Source organism: Dermacentor albipictus, chromosome 9 (genome assembly GCF_038994185.2).
Source record: "Dermacentor albipictus isolate Rhodes 1998 colony chromosome 9, USDA_Dalb.pri_finalv2, whole genome shotgun sequence".
NCBI lineage: Eukaryota > Metazoa > Arthropoda > Arachnida > Ixodida > Ixodidae > Dermacentor > Dermacentor albipictus.
Genome location: NC_091829.1, coordinates 28,212,973 through 28,235,005, shown reverse-complemented (window position 1 = coordinate 28,235,005; position 22,033 = coordinate 28,212,973). Strand labels below are relative to the sequence as shown.

Genomic DNA, 22,033 nt, shown 5'->3' with positions numbered 1-22,033 from the left:
TTGCGCGGTTTACATGACACGTTTGGTAGCACCTATTTTAATATCTAACTCGCTTTCCGGCTCTATGGGCTAAACCATAGAGTTTCATATTAGTATACCTAGAGGCAAATCTGGCGCTGCGATCGTTCAACCATCATGGGAATGATGGGAAGTACAGGCTTCGGATTGGCATTCTATTGACTGGCAAAGTAGTCTACAAGTATTTTTTTGGCAGTTTTGGTTTCGCTCCAAGCTCAATTGCTATAACCTGTAGTGGGACAGTGCAACGCAAAGCTCTCTGCTTTTGTTATGTTGCTCGGAGTGGCGATAGCACGCTGGGCCAGCGACTGGGACGATGCTTGTGTCGCGGTGTGGCGTCGAAGCCGTGACGAGAAAGCTGCGGCATCGTAAACGTTGAAATAACATGTTTTGAGCGTTTGGACCTTGGTTTGTTAAGTGTGTTAGGTTGGCACTGTAGCGTTACGTGCTTTATGAAACTTCAGAATAGGACAAAGAAGGCACTACTGATACAAGACATATACAGTTGTACTTCTTGTGGCTTGACAGTCAAATTTTACTGAGGGCATTATGTGCTCGTTTATGTGCTCATTGAAATGCGTGTTTTAGGACTTTGAGAACACAAACTTACTTGTGGTAGGAAAGATAGCTGCTTCCTAGCTGTAGTCAAGTGTCGCACAATGGGTACTCGCAAAGCCACGCTGTAACGCTTCGGAAGCGGTACGCCAATATAAAATATGATGAAGCATACTCGTAGGAGGCCACTAGCGTCCTAGCTAGCACTGCAGCAGATGTGCTTAAAAGTACTTGAAGACGTTCAGCAATCGTGACAGCCGACGCAACCTTTCAAAAGAGCGAGAGAGTTCGCAAGTGCCTGTCGTCTGCGAGAAAAGTCTCGCGTTTCCAGCGAACAGGCGTCGTAGCAGACGACACTTCTAGCATTCCTCTCAAAGGCGCAACGCTTTGTCACAATACAACATTTTTATTTCCAGAAATACTTAATGAGTATTTTTTTATAAGTACATGCACGGTTGTTTTGCTGTTGTAAAAATGAATAAATAATTATTATTTGACGTTAAATTGGGAACAGAATCGCACAAGTATGCATACCCTAGTGTGTCCTGGTGACAAACCATAGTAAACCATGCTTCCATCTCAAAGTCATACAAAGTTTATGTAGCATGTTGTACATTATATAACATACTGCAGAAATAGAATTAGATTTTACGCGATAATATTTGAGTACAGTTTTGTTTACTACGCCCGAAGCAAACGGCCGGCGTTGGGCGTACCCGGTGGTTCTAACGGGTGCGTTGCGTTCACCCAAATAGCCAACTTATTACTGATTTGGCTTGGCTCCCGTTGGATTTTTAAAAGGCGGCGGTAGTGCGCTTTGGACATTTCTTGAATTTTTTGTGAGCGTCTGTGCAACAAGGTGTAACCTTTCTCTATGGTGAAACCTTTACGAGGTGTTTCTGCGTTGTATGTTCGATTTAAGTGGTCTTCGCTGCCGTGGTTAGTTTGTTTGGCTGGTTAGTACATGTGCAAACGGTCTTTTGTGATGTTCTGGAGTTGTGTGCTGTAACCTCTCGAAGTATTGGTCAATGCACGGTGGGAGCCCGTTTTATCTGCGGACGCGTGCTTGCACCAACTCTGACGAAACTCTGATCATTCGGGACCTATGAAAGCAGTGCTGTGTTGTTTTTGTTCCCTGCTTAGTTCGCCTGTTTACATACTCGCCTGAATGTGTGCTATTGTGGTTTTTAAGTTTTCCCCCGTGGGTCTGTACCAGATACCTCGCATTCAGCTGCTTGTCACCTGTGGTCGTTTATAACTTTGCTGCAGAATTTTGTCCTTAAGTCGAATAAACTTTGGAAGGAAATCGTGAAGCTTTACTCCCGGAAAGCGCTTGTACGTCCATAGAATTTACAGTTCAAATGCAACACATATCCTCATTTAAATTTTAGAAGAATTTATAGTTTCCGTAAATTGAAATTGCAGATAAACAGAATTCAATAAATTGAAGATTTCTATATGCACACCAAATAAGTTCTGCAAAGTAAAACGGTTTGTTACATTAAAGTTCAATATATGGAGGTCTAATTGTACAAAATTGATTGATATAGGGGTTGATTGGATACAGGGTGTGCATATTCACACGCCTGGTTCCGTAGTCAGTCGTTACGTGCCGCTCTACTTGGGCAATAAACCAAGCAACAATGTTAATGTTTTCGAACTGTTCATATATCGGGAGCACACCAAGAAGGTGATCTAAAACCTCCAGGCATATGGTGACTTTCTGTTCCAAAAGAAAAAAAAAAGTAATAGTAATAATGTGTACAGTGGCATAGCAGAGTAAACAAACAAAAAAGCTGTCTTTTTAAGACAATGCTACATTTTTTTTTTCCTAATTACAGCAGCTGTGCAAGGTGTTCTAGACCAGTTACGATATTTGAAAATTCAGTGTGATGGGCCAGTCTGTTTCCCTTAGTGTTATAATGGCCTCATATTCTTGCAAAGTTAATCATATGACTCCTGTATCCTTACTACATTGAACTCCTGAAATGTTTTATCCCGGCCACTGCTCCTCATCCACCATGCTGCTTCTGCTTAATAGTTCTCAAGGCAATTATATTGCCCTCCTCTTCCTATTATTCAGGCAGAGAAACAGATCCACATGGCCATCACAAACTAATTTTCACTTGCACATGCCCTGACGTTCAAAACATTGCAGTTGAGCTGGAAGCTAGAGTCAAGCTAGAAGCTAAAGGGAAGCTAGAATTAGCACTAGTGAAATGTGAAGGTTGTTAGCAAAAGTGCCCACAGTGTGTGAGGCCACAGTTTATGCGAAGATAAAAGTTTTGAGAAAAATTGTATAAATTTTGCAGTTGATATTGTTGTTTTATTAATGCTGCTCTTGCTTTAGTTATCCTTTTTTTTAGTCACCATATGTGTTAAATGTCACAGCATTTGATATTATAGCATTGACATATATCAGTGGGGTGGGGGGTCCTCATCTGGATAGTTCATTTCTAATGCATACACTTTGCATGGCTTGTTCGCGTTGCCAACACCTACTGTATTACTTTGCTATTAAAACCTTCACAATTGTTTTTCACACATAAATAAAACAAGCAGTCTAAAAATGTTCCTTTGTCTCATGCAATATAGCGCTCCTCTCAACTAAAGCTGTATGTTCTCGAGACACAAGTTAACAGCTACATGTTAGCTGCAAAACCTCTTAAATTTGCAACAATATTGAATATATTGAGACAAAAAAGCTATCTTGGTGAACATAATGCTGCAGATGCTGACCAGCACATGAGTAGTGCTTCTTTTATTACAAACATTTAATCACATTGCAGAGAGTGTGTACCACTTAAATCACAATCATTTTATTGAGATATTTTTGTGTCATTTGCATGTGGCAGAAGCAGGAAATAGTAAGCTGACTCTGCCTTAAAGCAAACATGCATGAGAGAGCGCTTAAAGCATTACTTGTTCAAACCGAGGCTTTGGTGTCTAGATTTCACGACGAAGAGAGTAAAATGTGAGGTCACTTACCCTGTATTCTGAAACCATCTATGACTGGAAGCTTCATTCCACTGAGATGAGCACAGTGCCACCCCTTGACTGAAGACGACGCTGTGTTTCACAGTAATTGACATGAAGTTTAATTAAAGCTAAGCAACCGCCTGTGTCAAGGAGTGGGGCTGCTGTGCATTTGAATCCAGGTGGAGGGTTGAGGAGAATACAGAAGTTAGTCATCTTTACCTATCCTTGAGCCTCTTAAGAGATTTCCTACAACATTTAAGCTCAGCCTTTCTGTTTTCTTACAGCATGGTTATTACAGGTGGTACAAAACATTCCATTGTACAGTTTCTATAATTCTTTGGGAAAACATACATCACCTCACTAAACAGGAATAGGCTCAATAGGTTCACTGGTATCATCTATAGTGTTTCCATCCAAGACCTATTGCTATTACAAGGCATTGCAGACATTCAGTGACGTAGCCGGAAATTCATTTCAGGGAAGGATTCTCCACTGGCCACTACCACTCCCCCATCACCTCTCTCTCTAGCACTATATAAATGTGTGGAGAGTTTTACATCACACCAAGACAAACTCCTAGCACTCCCCGGACAGGAATGCTTTAGCAATGAGGATGCACATTTTTACGTTGCCAAAACTTTGCTTAACTTCTGACAAAAGTTTTTCATTGCTAAGACTACGCCTAAAATTATGCTATCATCCTTGTGCTGTTTTTAAAAATGACTAATTAAAAATAACATTTTGTTTACAAATTGATGTATTTATATAGTGTATATTATGACCTTGTTGGTACATTACTTAGGAAAGTGAACTGTGCTAAAAACATGACAGCGCTCTGTCTTGTGTCTTCTTGTTTGCAGCCCAGACTTGTTGCAGCCCAAGTAACAGTGAAGGTCAGCGTTATTTTCTTACCAGATTTGCTAGTGAGTGGTTCAGCCATGGCTGTGTATGGAAGAGAGCGGGCACTATTTTGCAAGTCGCCTATTACTTAATTGCAGGCATTATGGGCATGCTTCCCTGACACCTGCCTATTCTAAAGACTGCAAAGCAGCAAGCACAGCACATGCTATGACAGGGTAGGTGAATCTCAGCTAAGGCAACTGGCCACAGCTATCTGGTGTTGAGCGATCGAGCAGTGATGAGACAATCCCCCTATGTTCCATAATTTTTCACTTCATTCTTGATGCCCTTAATGCGTGTCACCACCCTAGCCCTCTTACTGTATCATCCTCCCCACTCCCTGGAGCTCTCTGAAACTCTTTTCAGCTAATCACTGTCCCACTTTTCAACATTCACGGGGTTGTTGAATGACACAGCATTCTATAACATTCCTATATTTATGTTTCTGTGTGGACATCGAAGCCATTCACCTAGCTCCCATAGTTTGTTGTGGCGGCTTCTTAGCTTCCCTGGTCCAGCACCCCATCCTTGATATAGATTGCCGCGCGCAAATCAGCATTCTGTAGGCCTTTCTTTCTTGTCCCGTTTTCTCTCCATTTTTTCATTCTTAGCAGTGTGTACAAACTAGCCTGAGAGCAAGCTCTTCTGAAGTTTATTAGCATAATGAAAGTTAGAGTCAATGGAAAGTAAAAGAAGAAAGAAGAAGGTGGGGGGAGTGTTTTTTATGAGTTTTCTAAACAAGCAAGTTGATATAAGTAAGTTGTATAATAGCAAGCACCAAGTATGAAAGAATAAAAAACACATTTGCACTTCTCGTCTGACGAAATTTACTGTGCTTTTACAGAAATGAAAATCATTGAAAAGGAAGTAAGTGTTTACGTTGAGATACGATCACGTAATCTGTAAGCCTCGTAAGCTTATGTCAAGTAAAACAACATGAAATCCTGAGAGATTGAGCTTCTTAAGTACACGTGTTATAATAGGAACACCAACCTTCTTCAGTATGATAAAAGCACTGTAGATCAAGGTTCTCCACGTAGTGGAAACATTGTTAAATCTGTTAAGATGTGAATGTGGGCAAGTTGGTAACAAAGTTCTAACTTGCTAAAGCATATTACTGTCCTCATCGAACTAATGACTATAGTTTCTTGTACATGTGTCTTGATCACATTCAGCACAACATTATGCATTTTTAGCTTTCTTTAATACATTCTGTAGCCCCTCAATGGATTCAAGATGCTAGAAACCTATGTTGAACTACAAAGTGCTTGCCATTAAAAAAGACAAGAAGTCAGTTCCTGTGTTAGAAATATTTATTAGTTAGAGAAAGGCTAAAATTTAGTATGAACATTAGCCATGTCTTGAAGTTTTCATCCTACTCATTTTACAGTTGAAGCTAGCTTGCTTCTCAGGTTACTTGTGCTTAGAATTAAAGCACAACAAACAGATGAATGGCTTGCCAGGGCGTTATTCACAGAAAGTGGTCACTTTTCTCACTCTCTCCATAGAGTTTGGGCTACTGCTGGTACTGTTGGCCGCATAGCAGCCAGTGCAGAGCCACTGAGTGTCGTGTGCCGATGTGCCAGTTTTTCTTAGCATGTGGACAGTTCTCCCACGAGTTTCTTCGATGTTGTCTTGACGAGGGCCGAACAGTGAATGAGCCAGTTCATCTTGAAATTTTATAATTGGCGTAGAGTTTCCTTCAAGCATGCCACGAATGTTCCACGCATTTATGATGACACATCCAACAAGCAACTCAACAGCTACCTTTCTGTACCACTTGAGTCCTTTTCTAAGGCAGTTGTGGTATAATGTCATTTGGTCACTATAGTCGACGCCCTTTTTTGCTGCATTGTAATCGAGACCGGCCTGATGTTTCATGATTGGTGCACCGTCCCTTGTTTTCTTCCCACTGTCCACCAAAGTTGCTTCATATTTGGCGACAGATGTGAGTATCAGAACAGGCCTCTTGTCCATCCACTTCAGTGCCTTCACTCCATTTTTGGACTGAAGTTCGGTAACACTGCCATTTGCAACCTTTACTTCAGTGAGATCTTTTGGCAGCCCTTTCCTCACTGAGCGAACTGTGCCACGAATGAAAGTGTCTTCCTTTAGAAGGTGAAAAGTGAGCGGCAAGCTCATGTAGAAGTTGTCTACGGACAGCGGGCACACAACTTCCTTGTAATTTTGCAGGAGTTTCAAGCATACATCTTCGGCATGTCCGATGCCAATTGTTCAGTCACACTTTCTGGCATATACATCAACCTTTAGCCTGTAACCGTCTTTGGTACATGCCTTGAACAGCCTGACTCTGTAAGAACGAAAGTCTGCCACACCATGGCACTATTGTTTCATCTATCACAACCTCCTTTCCTGGCTCAAGCACAGTGGCAAAAATTTTGGTTCAATTTCTCTACCAGAGGATGGATCTTAAAGACATGATCCTGCAACTCTGCAACCAGTTAATTGTCCGCAAAATGCCGGAACCTCAAAAGTAGGGAGAAGGCGGTCACGGCTCATATTTTGATGAATGAGTTCAACACCATACAGGTTACTTTTTGCCCAGTAGTGACTCGGGTAGGAAGATGGACGAGATTAATACAAATTGGTATTCCAACAAATGCTTTCGTTTGTTGGAGATTGGTTTCCATCTAATTTTTCAACTTTGATTTAGATTTGGGAGTAGGAAGACGGAGGAGACCAATGCAAATCAGTATTCGAATAAATGCTTTAATTTCTTTGGCATTGGTTTCCGTCCAATTTTTCAAGCGTGATTTAGATTTAGGAGTAGTTGACTTCAACACTTGTGTGAACCTGTTTGTTTCATTGACCATCATTTGCCAAATGTCATCCGTAATAAACAGTGAACATAGAGATGGGGCATAACGGCTAGATGGCAACTGAATGATAGTGGGCGGCCTAGAGTACGTGTGGTGTCACACTAGGCGAAGTGGTTGTTGCCGGTGTCCATTTCTCTAGAGATGGGCTGAGAGAAATGAGAGCATTGTATCCTGAATCATTCACCTCAGAATCATCAGTCAGGTCTGACTCTCCATTCGACATGCTGGCTGAGGTCTGTGATGGTTCGTAAACACTATCTTTGTCACTGATTTCACTGTCCACTGCTGAACATCTGACACTGAAGCACTTGACTCATCCGCTGGTGATCGCGAAGTTGCTGGTGCATTCTTCTGGCCCAAAACTAAGTTTATTTGTTTCCTCTGCATTGTGCTTTTTTTTTTCATCCGTAAGGGGCATGAGGATCTATCTATTAGACACGCTGAAAAGTTTGGGAGTAGCAAGAAAAATGCAGGTACTTATTCCAATGGCACGTATTTCAAAGACTGCTACGAAAGTTTGCAAGACACTTAACTGAGAAATGCGCCGCCACTCCACTCTCCGAAACAAACATGCCACCCCATGTCCAATGCAATAAAAATATATATTAGTTGCAATTTCAAACCTCAGATGGCAACACAAGAGCAAGAATTCTTGCGTGTGGGTCACTGGTGAGTCACGCCACACACAGCATAAAAACGTTTTCGTTGAGTGCATCGTGGGTTGCCAGTGGGTCATAGCATTTAACATCAGACAAGTAGTCTACTGGCTATCTATAATCTCACACAACAAAAATCGTACCTCTGAGTCATAATGTTATCGCAGCAGCAAGCAGATGAATGCCCGTAACTTTGCTGCTGCATAGGAGCACAGGCTGTGCTGTGATGGCACTCAGAGTGACACGTGACTTAGATTCAAGGCAGCATCAGTTATTTGTTGAATCTGTTGCTGCAGTGAACTAATTAAAGTTTAGAGAAATAATGAAAAATACAACCCGAATGTCTGGGTGCTTTTGTTTTACTTCGCACTGTAGCAAGAGAGATGAATTTCCGTTTCTCCTTTTCCCGACGTTTGCACGCGCGCAGAGAACGAAACTATACGTCATTGTCTACATGTGTTCCAGCATTGCGATCATGAATTCTCTTTTATCCTCTCGCGTTTGCCTCAGTGCTGGGGCACTGACTTATACCGCTAATCACGTGTTCTCGTGTAGAGCGCGCACTATCGTCCGCTACAGGAAACGAGACAAGCGCAACAGCTCGCGCGACACCGTCACCGGAAGTGTGCCGGAGACGGTGAAAAAAAGAAGACGGCAGGGTATACCCGCCGCGACCCCTCGGCTCCGGTATGGGAGAACGCAGTGAAGGAAATTTGCTTACACAGGCGAAACGGGGAATGTCGAGAGAGTGTTTATATAGGCGGCGACGCTCGCCTCCTGAAATCATGCGTTCGCGGCACTTCAATCATTCTCTATCTGCTGTTAATGAACCAATTTGAAAAATGCTTGCGGTAGAACACTTCTTAGAGGGCACTTAACAACTTTCAGTGTATAACCAAAATTTGTTATGTAGCCTGTGAGGGGCCCTTTAAAACAAACTCGGTAAAAATCGGGTGTACTGTGGGTTGTTGTTACAGCTGCGTCGAGCTTCACAGCCCTCTACACAAGCATTGCTGTGAAGCCTGTGGCAGAAATAGAGTTTTATTAAATCAAAGGACTGCATAGAGCGCGCTTTCGTGTTGTGCTACGTGAATTAAATCATTCGTTTCCTGCCTGCACAAACGTTTGCATCTCGAGTGGATTTCAAGCACACCGTATAATAACGTGCAGTTCCGTCGTGCTTCGCAGCACTATACACAAGCACTGCCGTAAAGCTAGTGGCAAAAGTACGATGTCATGAAACCAGATCAATGCATATACCTCGCTATTTTGGTGCGCTGCGTGAATGGAAACATTGCTTGCCTGCCTGCACAAACATTTGCATCTCGAGTTAATTTCAAACAAATCATATACTATGTGCAGTTTCGTCGAGCGCTTCACCGCACTGCATGCAAGCATTGCCGTAAAGCCTGTAGTATAAATAGGGTTTCATGAAGTCAAATGCGCAAACCTCGCACTTGTGGTGTACAAGGTAAACAAAGAATTCGTTGCCATGTCTCCGCAGTAGTTGGTCACGTTGATTTGTGTGAGCATATTGGTTCATGTGCCCCATCTACCTCTGTGATGAGAAAATAAGCAAGAATATCAGCTGCTATGTGTCGATGCATATGCTTTTTATTACAAGGTGTAGGAGCAGTACATCTTACTGCATGAGTAAACCACTCATGGAAACAGTACGTTCCTTGAACATTGTAGCTATTTAATAGCCTAGGAAGCGCGCTATATTGGAAGTTGCAATTTTTTTTTTCGTTTCGCAAAATTCAATAACTCGATGCTTTTTCTAAAAGCAAAAAATTATAAATTTCGCAATGATACGTATGCTGCGTCAGTAAGTTAAGTAGGCAGCACATAATTAGGCTAAACCAGAGGAATATCCGCAGGTATTTATACAAATGTACAAAGTATTTAAAAAAAATGTTTTCTCAAATGTTTTCAGTGTGGAGTAAGGAGTTGCATGTGCGTCCAGCGCTTAATTTTTGTTGAATCTTGATGTAACAAAGACGTAACACTCAGCACTCTATTTTGTTACATCAATTTTTTTTTTACAATGGAACACTGCATTCTACTATACGTGCCGCTCATGCGCCCCAAAATTTTGGCCCCTCTAAGGAAGTCACTGTTCTCTAAGTTTCGCCCGAAACTTAGATATCGCTACTTCCAATTGACACTCGTGAAACCAGCAGCCACGTCGGCTTGCCGCCTTTACACCGGCCGCAAATTACTTTTAAAAAATGTGGCACGCGCGGGCCGTGTATATGCACTCTGCTGCGCGCGGACAGCCATATGCACGGGCACGGCCAGGCAAGAGACGTCGCGCGCTCTCTGACCCTAGCGCGCACTTGATCACGGGACGTGGACAGCGCGCATAAAGCTGCCATCCTTCTCGGCTCACAATCGCACCCTTTCATTCGCAATTAACCCCAGCATGTGGGATGCAACGGAGCACTATAATTTTTTGTCACACTTGGACTTAAACCAAACATCAGAGCGATGGCGAAAATTCGCTTAGGGTGTCCAAAAATTGCTATCGCAATAATACACTATGGAGAAAGGTATTATGTAAATTATCTGTGGATGGGTCGAAACCCCCTAATTTCCCAAACACGCACCCATCCACTGGCACGCTGCACACATGGATCCCGCGCGGCACGCTGCATCATTAAGGCGTATCGTTCTTCGCTAGCTCTATGATCATTTATGCAGTAGTCACTTGGCGAGAAGCTTAATTTCCAACCTATGCGCAAGTGTCGTAGCTGAATTTCGAAAGTACACGGACCATATATATGTTGGCAAAATAATCGGAACTCACTATTTAGACTCGCCAAAATTATAATTAGCTGCTCACTTGAACTCATAAGAATATATATTCTTATGAGTAGTATATACTACTCAGCCGAGCTCACTCGGGCTCAAACTCGCCAAAATACTGCTCAGCTGGGCTCACTCAGACTCATGGGATGATCTCAGGGAGTTGACTCATCAGTGAGTTTGCCAGCGTATGATGTGTGCTGAACCACAAACCTGGCTTTCTTGAATAAAAACAGTTGGTCGCTGCAGCATATGGATGCACATAAGTGTAATTCAGAGAGCGCGGCATTGTAAGGCTGCCACAGTTACCATGCCATGCTGCAGCTCATTTAAATCATGTCAAATGCAATACCCCTGCCAGCTTTTAGTCAGTCGATCAAATGTGATTGCTATTTATCTCATCACAACACCTCATTTTCCTGCCTAAGGCTTTGGGTGAATTTTCCTTGGCATCCATTTTGTTACTCTAACAGGTTACCAGTTATCTGTTGCCTATACGAAATTTGAAGTTGTGCACGTCATGTGGACTCCATGCCAAACTCGTAGTACTGCATGCGTTTTTGCAGTTAGGTCTAGAGTTACAGAATCGCATGTGGGAGTTACTTCAGTTAGCAGCTGTAGCTTTGGAACAAACACGTGCATGAGAGTGTGCTTGAGTGTGCTCCCTCCTGTCAAGACTGGGAGCACCAAGGCAACTTGTGCAGTAAAGGCATGGGCAGTACGAGCCCACAGATTTTACTAAGTGTGGCTGAGGTGATGTGTCTAGATTTCACTATGAAGAGAGCCAAATAAAAGGTTGCCTATCCATCATACCTATTCTGGAGCCTTTTCTTGAGCTTTTCTAAAAGATTAAGCTCAGCGTGTACACTTTATCACAGCATAATTATTACATGTGATATAAAACATTGTATTGTGCAGTTTCTCCAACTCTTCGTGAAGGCATCTATCCATACATTAAACAGGAATAGGCTCAATGTTGACATATCTCCACAGTAGGATCTCCAGGACCTCGTACTGTCACAATGCATCACAGACATTATTTAAGTGAACTCCAGAAGTGAAGCTCTTCGTTAACATTGGCTAAAATTGTATTTTTATATAGCAAAGTGATCATGCATAAATCTGTATGTCATGACAGAACACTGTTTCTCACGGACTTTAGTTTACAATTGTTTTCAAGATCAGGAAAATTGTGCAGTGTGCTAGTTGGTTCAACATACTTAACACTGTTGTGCGGAGTGACGAAGGGACAGGACTTGAGCGAGAAAACAATAGACACCTGAGCACAAACTATCAACTGGTGATTATCACAAGGCAATGATTCTGCTGAAAAGTAGGAACCAAAGGAAAAGACAAGTCGTGGAAGCATACAACCTCAAGGTGGACCCACAGGGCTCATGTGTCAGCCCGCCGTCTATTTCACTCAGCAATAAAGAGATTAGCATAATCATTGACAATAGAGGGTGTAGGTAGACCGGGAAGAGGACTCCTGTGCATGCGTGTAGGCTTTATGTACGCTTCACTTGCAGAAAAATAAACCAGTTCATAGTTTGCGCTCAGGTGTCATGTGTTGTTTTCTCGCTCAAATCCTGACCCTTCATCGCTCTGCGTAACAGTGTTAAGTTTTCAGGTTGTTCACTATGTGATGTAGGAAGGGTAAAATTGATGGGAAATCCCAATATTCTCGGGCATATCGCGAAAAATATGGCCCAAGTCAAGTGTCATTTTAGGCTTCACTGTCCCCTTATATAGGGCAAATAGTAATAGTTTGAATTCTATGGACGCTGGTTGCTTTTTCTGACTTAACCTAGGCAGTGCTCAGCTCTCAGTTGAAAGGAACAGGTAAACAGGAGGACTTGCCACATAAGCAGAAGGTAGCACTCCAGACTTAAGCTTAATATACTGCGTGCTTCCACAGCCCTAGGGGGCTAGTCTGTAATTGTTGACTAAGTGGACTGTCCATTCCAGTACACGCTGAATGAATAGAGCACGAGAGCCCATGGTGACGATTGCCACTTGCTCTACCAGCTTATAGCTCTACCTAATCAGTGTGTGCTGAAACAGTCCACTTAGTGGATCCTTACAGAATCCTTCCCTAGACTGATGTTTGTGTTGGTAGGTTGCAAGTATTGCACTTTCTTTCCTTTGATGTGGGCAGTTCCCACATATGGATGCAATTTAACGTATTGTATTCATATTGCCTTTGGTCTATACATATCTAATTCATGCTTATAACCAGGCCTACAAGCTCTTGTCCTGCATATTTATATAGCCTTCTCATTGGAGAATGGAGTCATTTTCCATTATACCCTCAAGCACTTGAAGTAGACACTGCAATAACCCCAAGGGAGGGGGGACAGTAACGCAAAAACCTTACTGGGCTTGTGGTGCTGCTGAAGGATGCACACATACCATTTATGCTAAAATTCCCAGCAGACATTCCAAAGTTTGTACGAGTTCGACTTTAGCTGGCTAAACTGAACGATTCATATTGAAGGCAATTCTTGCAACATTTGGTCAAACTGAATGAAACTGGACAGCACAATTAGCTGTGTTCATCTACCATTTATACGACTGCTGCCCCGAGCATTTTGCCTGTTACTTTGCCTTTCGTTTCTGTACTATCAAGTTCAAGTACACATGTACTTTATCACTGTACAAGTAGAATGGCTTCAAGGCTTTTCCTGGGCATTCAACAGTCACTATTTATTCCTATAAACCTTCCTGCATGTGAAGGCAAAAGAAACTTATTAATTCATGCTGGAAGTATAAAAAGACAGGTATTTGCACAGAAAATGTTTATTTTGAGCACCGAGGTTCTTGCTGATGTAGATATGGTGCTGGCTCCCTCCTTGCCCGAAGCATGTGCTTGCTGTACACAGCACCAGATGATGGCTTCCTAGGTCGAAAGATCAAAGTGAAATAAGAGGCATTTTGTTTTAGCCCCGGAAAGAAAAAGCAGGATTGAGACATTAACATGTGTAAAAAATACTTGCCTAAAGAAAAATTAATACACAAGCAAATTCACTAAAGAGGTTCACTTTCAAGAGCGAAAGTATGGTTACGATGAAAATTACAAGGAAGCTTCACTGCTCATTGAGGTTTCGGTTCAGTAGTTGTTGAGCCACGAGGGTTAGCATGCTACATCTTGCATATTATGTTTTGTAGAACAATATTGCACTTTGAACAATGTAGTGCCTATTTAAATGAACTGACAAGGAACGCTGAAACTCCAGGCTAGTTTGGTCTGCACAAGATATGATACAGACACTGTACTGCAATCATTTAGTGTTTTTGTCACTGATCTCGTGCACAAAGGTCATTCACACCTATCCTACATGAAATGCAGTTACTTCTTTGAAGCTTCATCTAGTCCTTGAATTTGCTGCATGCTTATGTCTAAGGGAGTTCGTTTGGTTCCTGTTAATGTAGTACATCTAAGCAACTGTTATCAAATGCCCATAGTGTTCCCTTGCATGTACAAAACATTTTTGGCCCTTTCAATGCACAATACTCATTACATTTGACACTTGGGACTCGTGCAAGGCGCCATTTAGTATTATATGCTTGTCCACATCTGATAACACTTTCATAGCTGGGTCATTCCCATGCCAAATGCCTTGGTTATTACTGTGACCATCTCACACTTTTCCTTTAGAATCTTCTTGTCCACTTTTAAGGAAGCACCCCACGACACAATGTCTCCATCCTAGTGGTGCTATGGAGTTAACTTATGTGCTAGTTGTAGCAGATGACGTCAACTGAAGGCCACTGAAGATAAAACTGTCTGCGACAATTCCTTTTACACAAAAAATGCAAACAATACAGAATAGTCAAAATGTAGTTATCTGGCAAGACTGGCTGCATCCATCATCTTTGTTTGGCGCAATTCTGAGGTGGCTCCATGTTACAAGACGCTTGGCGATTATTGCCATGTGACTGTTTGGGACTCTATAAAACACAAGAATTGCCTTACTCCGGCCTTTCTCTTTGTGCAGCGGCCAAGGTTATTATTCGTCCAATCGCACCGTGTCCTGTTCGTGTGTCCATAGACTAAATTCTTCACCACATTGTTTTTGCGGTATTTCGTGAGTGACCCATGAACTCATCTTGGGGTGGGACTTCTTATCTTTGGCGTTTGCTTCTATCTCTTGTCGTCAGCGCCTCACACAACTGGATGATGCCACTGGCAATTCTCTTCCTAACCACGAAGAATGCATTCGTCTCGTCACCTCTTCCGATTACGTTCTTTGGCCACCTAGAGAAAAGATTATAGGTGTCAACTCCTGTAACATTGTGGATGGCGGCGTATTCATTCTACCCTATGACCATACCCTATCTCGAGCAATTCTGATTACCCCTGGCCTTATTCGCTTCTCTGAGGGGTCTGCATTGCTTACTGCAATAAACCAAATCGAACCCCAACTGTTGCCTCGTGGATGAACTGTCACTTGAGCTGTTGACACTCATGTCATTGCAATTGTCACGAAGACAGCTCAGTGTGTTCTTGCGTCTGTTACCGTGCGCTGAACAAAATCGTGCGCAAAGATGTTCACCCCGTGTCACGGATGGATGATGCACTAGATTCACTCCACGGTGCTGAGTATTTTTCTAGCCTTGACTTTAGACCAGGCTACTGGCAAATACCGATGTCCAAATCCGACAAAGCAAAAACGACATTTGCTACCCCTGATGGGCTCTACGAGTTCAGTGCGATGCCTTTTGGACTATGCAATGTGCCTGCCACATTCGAACGCATGATCGATAAGTCTTGTGTGGCTTGAAATGGAAAACCTGTCTGTGCTATCTCGACGACATTGTGTTTTCAAACATGTTCTCACAACATTTGCAACATCTTGATGAAGTCCTTGCCTGTCTTGCAAATGCTGGTTTGCAGCTCAACACACGCACACGCGCGTGTGCGCGCACACACATACACACACACACACACATACACACACACACACAAATGCAGTTTGGCCAGCAAGGCCATCAAAGTTCTGGGGCACATAGTCTGCAAAGAAGGTATTCGTCCGGACCCCGAGAAGCTTACTGCCATCCTCGAATTTTGTGTCCACTGCGTCAAAAAGACATGCACAGTTTTCTTGGACTTGCTTCTTCCGGCACTTCATATGCAACTTCGCTACACTTACGTCCCCGCTCCATCAACTCCTCCCCAGTAATGCACCCTTTGTTTCGTCCGACGAATGTGAACATGCTTTCCTGCTTTTGCAACATGCCCTGACGTCAGACCCAGTACTGCGCCACTTTGATCCAACCGCGCCCACCATCTTTCACACCGACGCTAGCAGTCAGTCTCGGTGCCATTATACTACAATGCGACAACACATTCCGCGAACGAGTAATTGCTTAGGCTAGTCGTGCACTAACCAGTGCAGAAAATTACTACACCATAACCAAGCAGGAGTGCTTTGCTGTTGGGCCGTGCAAAAATTTCACCCATGTCTTCATGGCCGCCATTTCACAGTCGTTACCGACCATAACACACTGTGCTGGCTTTCATCGCTAAAGAATTTATCAGGTCACCTGGGTTGCTGTGTGCTTCACCTACAGGAGTACGATTTCAATGTCACCTACAGGGCTGCAAAGAAGCATCAAGACACCAATGCTCTCTCTTGCTACCCTCTGCCGAATCATGACGATTCACCATAACCTCTCCGTGATTGTGTACGTCCTGAGTCCTCTTCATCGGCTTTACCCATTGTAGCCCTCGAATGGCTAAGACACAACAGCCCATCTGTCCTTGTGTCCCACTAACGCATCGACCCATACTGCTGAACTATTCTCCAACGCATGGAAGATTCTTCGTCACCTCCAAACGCCTGACTTCGTCGACAACTTAATCAATTCAAGCTGCACAATGGGGTTTTACATCGCAACATTTATCACATCGATGGCAACAAATGGGTCCCGGTCATACCATGTTCTCTGCAATGTGAGGTGCTTGAAGCCTTTCATGATCATGCGACGACTGGTCCTCTAGGCTACCACAAGACTTACAACAGAATATGAAGTTGCTGCTCCTGGCCTGGCCCATCTTCAGCCGTTGCGAAGTATGTTGCACCCTGCGTTCATTGTCAAAGCAAACCCAACGGCTCCTTCTGGCTCTTTACAACCTCTGCCTTGTCCCGCTTCGCCTTTTGAAGTAGTTGGAATAGACTTGTACGGTCCTCTTCCCATGACCTCACATGGAAATCGTTGGATTGCAACGGCCATAGACCATCCAACACGCTATGCGGAGACAGCATCTCTACCATCCTGGACTGCTGCTGAAGTCGCCGATTTCTTTCTACACAACATTATCTTACACCGCAGCGCTCCGCGCGTTCTCCTCAGTGACCGCAGCAGTCTTCCTATCTTCTATCCTCACCGAAGTTCTGTGCGCCTCTAACACAATTCGCAAGACGACTTCCAGTTACCATGCGCAGACCAACAGCTTGATTGCGATGTACAGTCACGTGCAATATGAATTGCAACACCAGTGCCCGTGGTCGAAGGGGTTCCAAGGCTGTACGGCTGTGCAGACACATGGTAAGTTCCAGACCGAAACACAGCTTCAATTAGTGGTGTCTATTAAACTGCTATTTCGAATGTCAGAGCTGCTGCGCAGGCCGTGGAGCCCCTTCAACAACGAACAAGAGTGTTGCAAGTCATATTGCATGCGACTGTACATCTACCCTGGCCACACGAACGGGGATGCAATCCTGTCGTTCATGACATTCGCCTATAACATGGCTACGCAATGTACTACTGGATTTTAACATTTTTTCTTCATCTATGGCTGTTCACCAAGTTTCATTCTTGATGTACCATTCCTTTCGACTCCTGTACCCCCATCAGTTCCTTTCTTGGAACAGTTTGTGTCTCGCCTCGCAGAGTGCAGACGCCTCGCCCCGCTTAACACCGACGTCTCCCAGGACGCTCGCAAGTTTCGTTACGACTCGACCCACTGTGCTGTCCCTTTTTCTCCTGGTGATAAAGTTCTTTGGACTCCTGTGTGCGTTCCTGGCTTATGCAAAAAATTTTGCAACACTTCTTGCTTATGCAACACTTCTTGAATGCCCACACCACCATATCGTCGGGCAGCGAGCACAACCTGCGACACCCATGTGGCCACAGTGACGAGAGGCGGCCTGCGCAGCTGGCCGGTTGGGGTCATCAGGTTGTCGCCGGCCATCCACTGATTATATTGTTCACGGACACGGTCTTTAACAGGCTTCTTGAGCACGACGTCCAGTGGCTGAAGTGTTGACGGCGAGTTCCGTCCTCCCGTCGCGGAGTGCCAGCTTCAATCCTGCGGTCAAGTGCCCGCGAAAGGCATCCAAGACGAGCATGCTCGGACACCGCAAGAGTGCCCCTGGTTGCCGATTCCAGACGGTCTTAATCCAATCGAGCATGAGGGCCTCGTCCATATAGCCCTTTTCATTCATGCGAACGACATCCCGTGGGAAAGCCTCTTTCGGCAGCGTCTTCCTCTTGAATATTATGTATGGGGGCAGCTTTCTGCCATCTGCAGTACACGCGAGCATCACCGTGAATGCTCGTTCCCCGTAGAAAGAAGCTCGACTTCTTTTGTGCCGCGTTCGCACACTGTGGTGAGCGACGGCATGTCGAACCACACCGGCATTTCATCAGCGTTGCCGATCTGTACCAACATGTAGCCATGCTGCTGCCGGAGACGGAAAACATAGCGCTGGAATTCGACCAACTTGCCCTCGTATGCCTCTGGCTGCTTCTGCCAGATTGATTTGCGCTGTCGAAGTGCAAATCCCTTGCGTTGCATGAAGCGACGAACCCAATAAATGGAGCCCTTGAATTGTTCCTTGGGCAGTCCGGATTTTCGGGCGATCTCAATAGCTTTGATGCAGATGAGTTCTGCTGTGACTGGCAAAGATCTGGCACGATGCTCGCGGACAAAATCCGCCACCCTGTCTTTGAGCTCCGGGTGCACTGCGCCATAGAATAAAGAACTTCGTCAGAATAAAGAACCGCGCAGCGCCCGCGAGTTGGGCCGCGTCGGTCACCAAGGGGGCGATAACAATGTGGATGCCGAAAGGTCTGCGCTCCTACATGCTGCCAGACGACTATTCATGCTGTGCCAAGGGCCGGTATGTAAGTCAAGGGGTGAACTTTTAGTAATATTTTTGGGAAAAAACCTCAACCTATATTCCGCACTATACGGTACTCGGACTGCTGGAGACATATGCCGTGGCCGAGAACCTACGGCTTCCCGACTACTCGGGTGCCACCACCCGTGCCACACGCAGTTGCACTGCGGCACCCTGCCTAGATGGAGTCCATAAGCCAGGAAAGCCACGCACGGCAATCTATGTCCGCAGCACCCTGGCGCGTGCTGTTCTACCTGTTGCTGACATCGCCGGTGGCCCCTTGGAGTCATGCGCCGTTGTGGTACGCCTTGGCAGCCAGGACACGGCTGTGGCGAGCATCTGCATCCGTCCAGGAAAGCCGTGGGATCCCTCCAGCTTCATCCAGCTGGCTGTTCGCCTTGGTGGGCATGCAGTCCTGTGCAGTGACTTCAACGCACACCACACGGATTGGGGAAGCCGCAGCTGCACCCGCTGAGGCAAAGGCCTCACAGATGCCATCAGCTGAGCTGGCCTGCTGACCTTGGAACACCAGGGAGCCCACCTACGTCTACCGCAGAGCTCGCACGGCCATTGACCTCTCCCTCAACACTGAGCAGTGCTCCTACTCCTGGGCCACAACTTCGGACAAATGGGGGTCTGACCACTTCCCTATTGTGATCAGCCCCAGGTCTGGGAGAAGGCCTAGGTCAAGAACTTACGTCACAGACTGGTCCCTGTTCCGGAAGCACTGCAGCAAGTTGGACGATGGCCGTGACTTCCTGAGCGCCATCGTGGATTGTGCTCAGGCTGCCACTGTTCAGTGCTCTACCCAACCAGATACCCCCGCTCCGGACCTCCACCTGCTCAACATTCGTGCCTCCAGGCGCCGTATGGAGCATGGAGCAATCCGGACGGGCAAGGCAGAGCATTGGACCGAGTACAGACGTGCAGATGCCCGCTGCAGACGCCAAGCCCGGCGCAGGAGGAGCCTCTGCTCTGCCATCGAGGGCAGGTCCAGGGGACCCCTGGCTTGGAGACTGCTCAAATCCCTCACCAGCAGGAGAGGAAGCCTACAACCTGTCCTCGCCGTGGCCATCACGCTGAGCATCAGCGAAGAGGCCCTTGCGGAGCTCCTCGCCAACCAGTTTGCGCTGGCTGTACCACGCACTGCAGCCATCCTGAAGGTAGGGCAGCCTTCCGTCAGCCTGCACAACCACCACACAGGGTCTTCGCTTCTGTAAATGGCCTGTCATCCAGTCTTGGGAGCCTGGCCTCACAGTTCATTGGCCCAGAAAGCAGTCCGAGCGCTTTTTCGCTACCTGAGGGCAACAGACTTGAGTGCCCGACTATAGACATCCTACACTTAAGTTCTCTCCCTCTTTCACTCCCCATTCCCCTCCCCACGTGTAGGGTAGCAAACTGGACTCAGCCTGGTTAACCTCCCTGCCTTTCCGTCTTCCCTTCTCTCTCACCACCCAGGGTGGCCATCGAGCCAGGTTATGGCTATCTACCAGGACCCGCTGACGCTGCACGAGCTCCAAGCATCGCAGTGCACCAGGAGCCCAGTGCACCAGGAACCCAAATGCTTCGCAACCTGGCCGCCAGCGAGCAGCTGCACCTGCTTGACTGCTTAAACATCTGGCAGTCAGGGCAGGTGCCGGAGTCATGGCGCACAGCCTACGTGGCCCCCATCCTGAAGGCTGGCTGAAAAACGTGAGCTCCTATCGGCCAGTCTCACTCACCTCTGCTGCTTGCAAGCTGATGGACGCCATTGCTTTCTGGCCGATGAGCAGATAGGCTTCCGGCGGAGCTGATGCAGTGCGGACTCCATCGTGGACGTGGTCTCCACGCTGGAAGAGGCCAAGGCCTGCGGTGACGCCGTGCTCCTGGTGCTTATCGGCATGAAGGGGGCCTTTGACGGCCTGCCCTATCCAGTCGTTCAGCAGGCCCTGGACCTATTTGGTAGAGGGCGTCCCACAAGGATCAGTGGTGAGCCCTTTCCTGTTCAACCTGGCCCGACTGCCTGCTGTCCTGCAGACTGACCCCCACAACCACGTGAATACCTCCATCAACGCGGACCACATCGCCCTATGTGTGCGAAATCCACCACACAGCCACAGCAGTGCGCGCTCGGCTCTGCAAAGAGCCCTCGACACCGCCGCTGCTTACCTGAGCTGCATTGGCCTTGCCATCTCGGCAAGGAAGACGGAGGCCATGCTGCTCCACCCAAGAGCAACCGCCCGCTGCACAGCTGCAACTGGAAGGCGACCTTGAAGCCCGGCAGTGACGTACCCGGGGCTACACGTTCATCACCGGCTGACCTGGCTGCCTGCTGTCAAGACCCTGCATGTCCAGGTCCTCCGGGTCTACAAGGCAGTCTCCCAGCTTGTTGCCCGAGGACAGAGCTGCACCACTAGGTGGGCTCTACGGCTGTACCATGCAGTAGCCACCTCACGCCTGCGGTACGTCCTCCCACTCGTGGCACTACCACGTGCCCGTCTCAAGAAGCTGGAGCTGCAGCATAGGGCCGAGATTAGGTTCTGCCTGGGCGATCCCTGCAGCTCTGAAATCGCTGCAACCTTGGCCGAGGCAGGAGCATGGTCCCCATCACTCCTGTCACAGCCCACATTCTACAATCAGCCACAGCTGTGCACATCGCTGAATGACACTGCGTTCAGGAATATCGGTCACATACCGACCGCACACACAACCCCCATCACACCTGCACTGAGCATTACGCTGCGGAGAAAGCTTATCAGTGAATGGCTACTGACAGCGCAGCGAAATTTTGGTTCTAAAGCAATTTTTCCCGACCGTGCAATGAGGCCGCAATGCGAGACCGCAACGAGGCCGCAATTTGGTGACTTTATTCACTACCGCCCTTAGCCGGCAGATCTGAACCGTGCATCAGGAATGTGCATTTCCATTGGGGAACAATAGAAACTCTTATTTAGGCTAAACAAGCGCGCGTACGTACGTACTTACATGCCGCACTCGGGACATCTGCCATTCAAATATTCTGCCATGTAGCAGCACCGTAACCAAGTAATGTTACTGTTACGTGCTTCTGACAAAGACTCTAAATAACTCTGACGGAGCGCAGTTCCGTGTAATATACGTTCTCTGCATTAGGACACTGTAGCACTGGCTGGCCGGTGTGGCGGTCCCT

The 22,033-nt window shown here is 46.1% G+C and overlaps 1 protein-coding gene and 1 long non-coding RNA gene across 2 annotated transcripts in view; one reads left to right on the top strand and one right to left on the bottom strand.

Annotated features, from left to right (window-relative positions):
- LOC135917992 (phospholipase A1-like) overlaps window positions 1–668 on the bottom strand; it is a 66,699-nt gene extending 66,031 nt beyond the window's left edge. Inside the window, exon 1 of the mRNA XM_070525890.1 lies at window positions 629–668. The gene's annotated coding sequence lies outside the window, so the exon portion shown is untranslated. The remainder of the gene's footprint in view (window positions 1–628) is intronic.
- Window positions 669–1,348: 680 nt separating this feature from the next.
- Window positions 1,349–20,596, top strand: LOC139049867 (uncharacterized). The gene is made up of 3 exons (XR_011508644.1): window positions 1,349–1,529; window positions 4,413–4,445; window positions 20,344–20,596. It is a non-coding gene; the product is annotated as an uncharacterized lncRNA (long non-coding RNA).
- The last annotated feature ends 1,437 nt before the right edge of the window (window positions 20,597–22,033 follow it).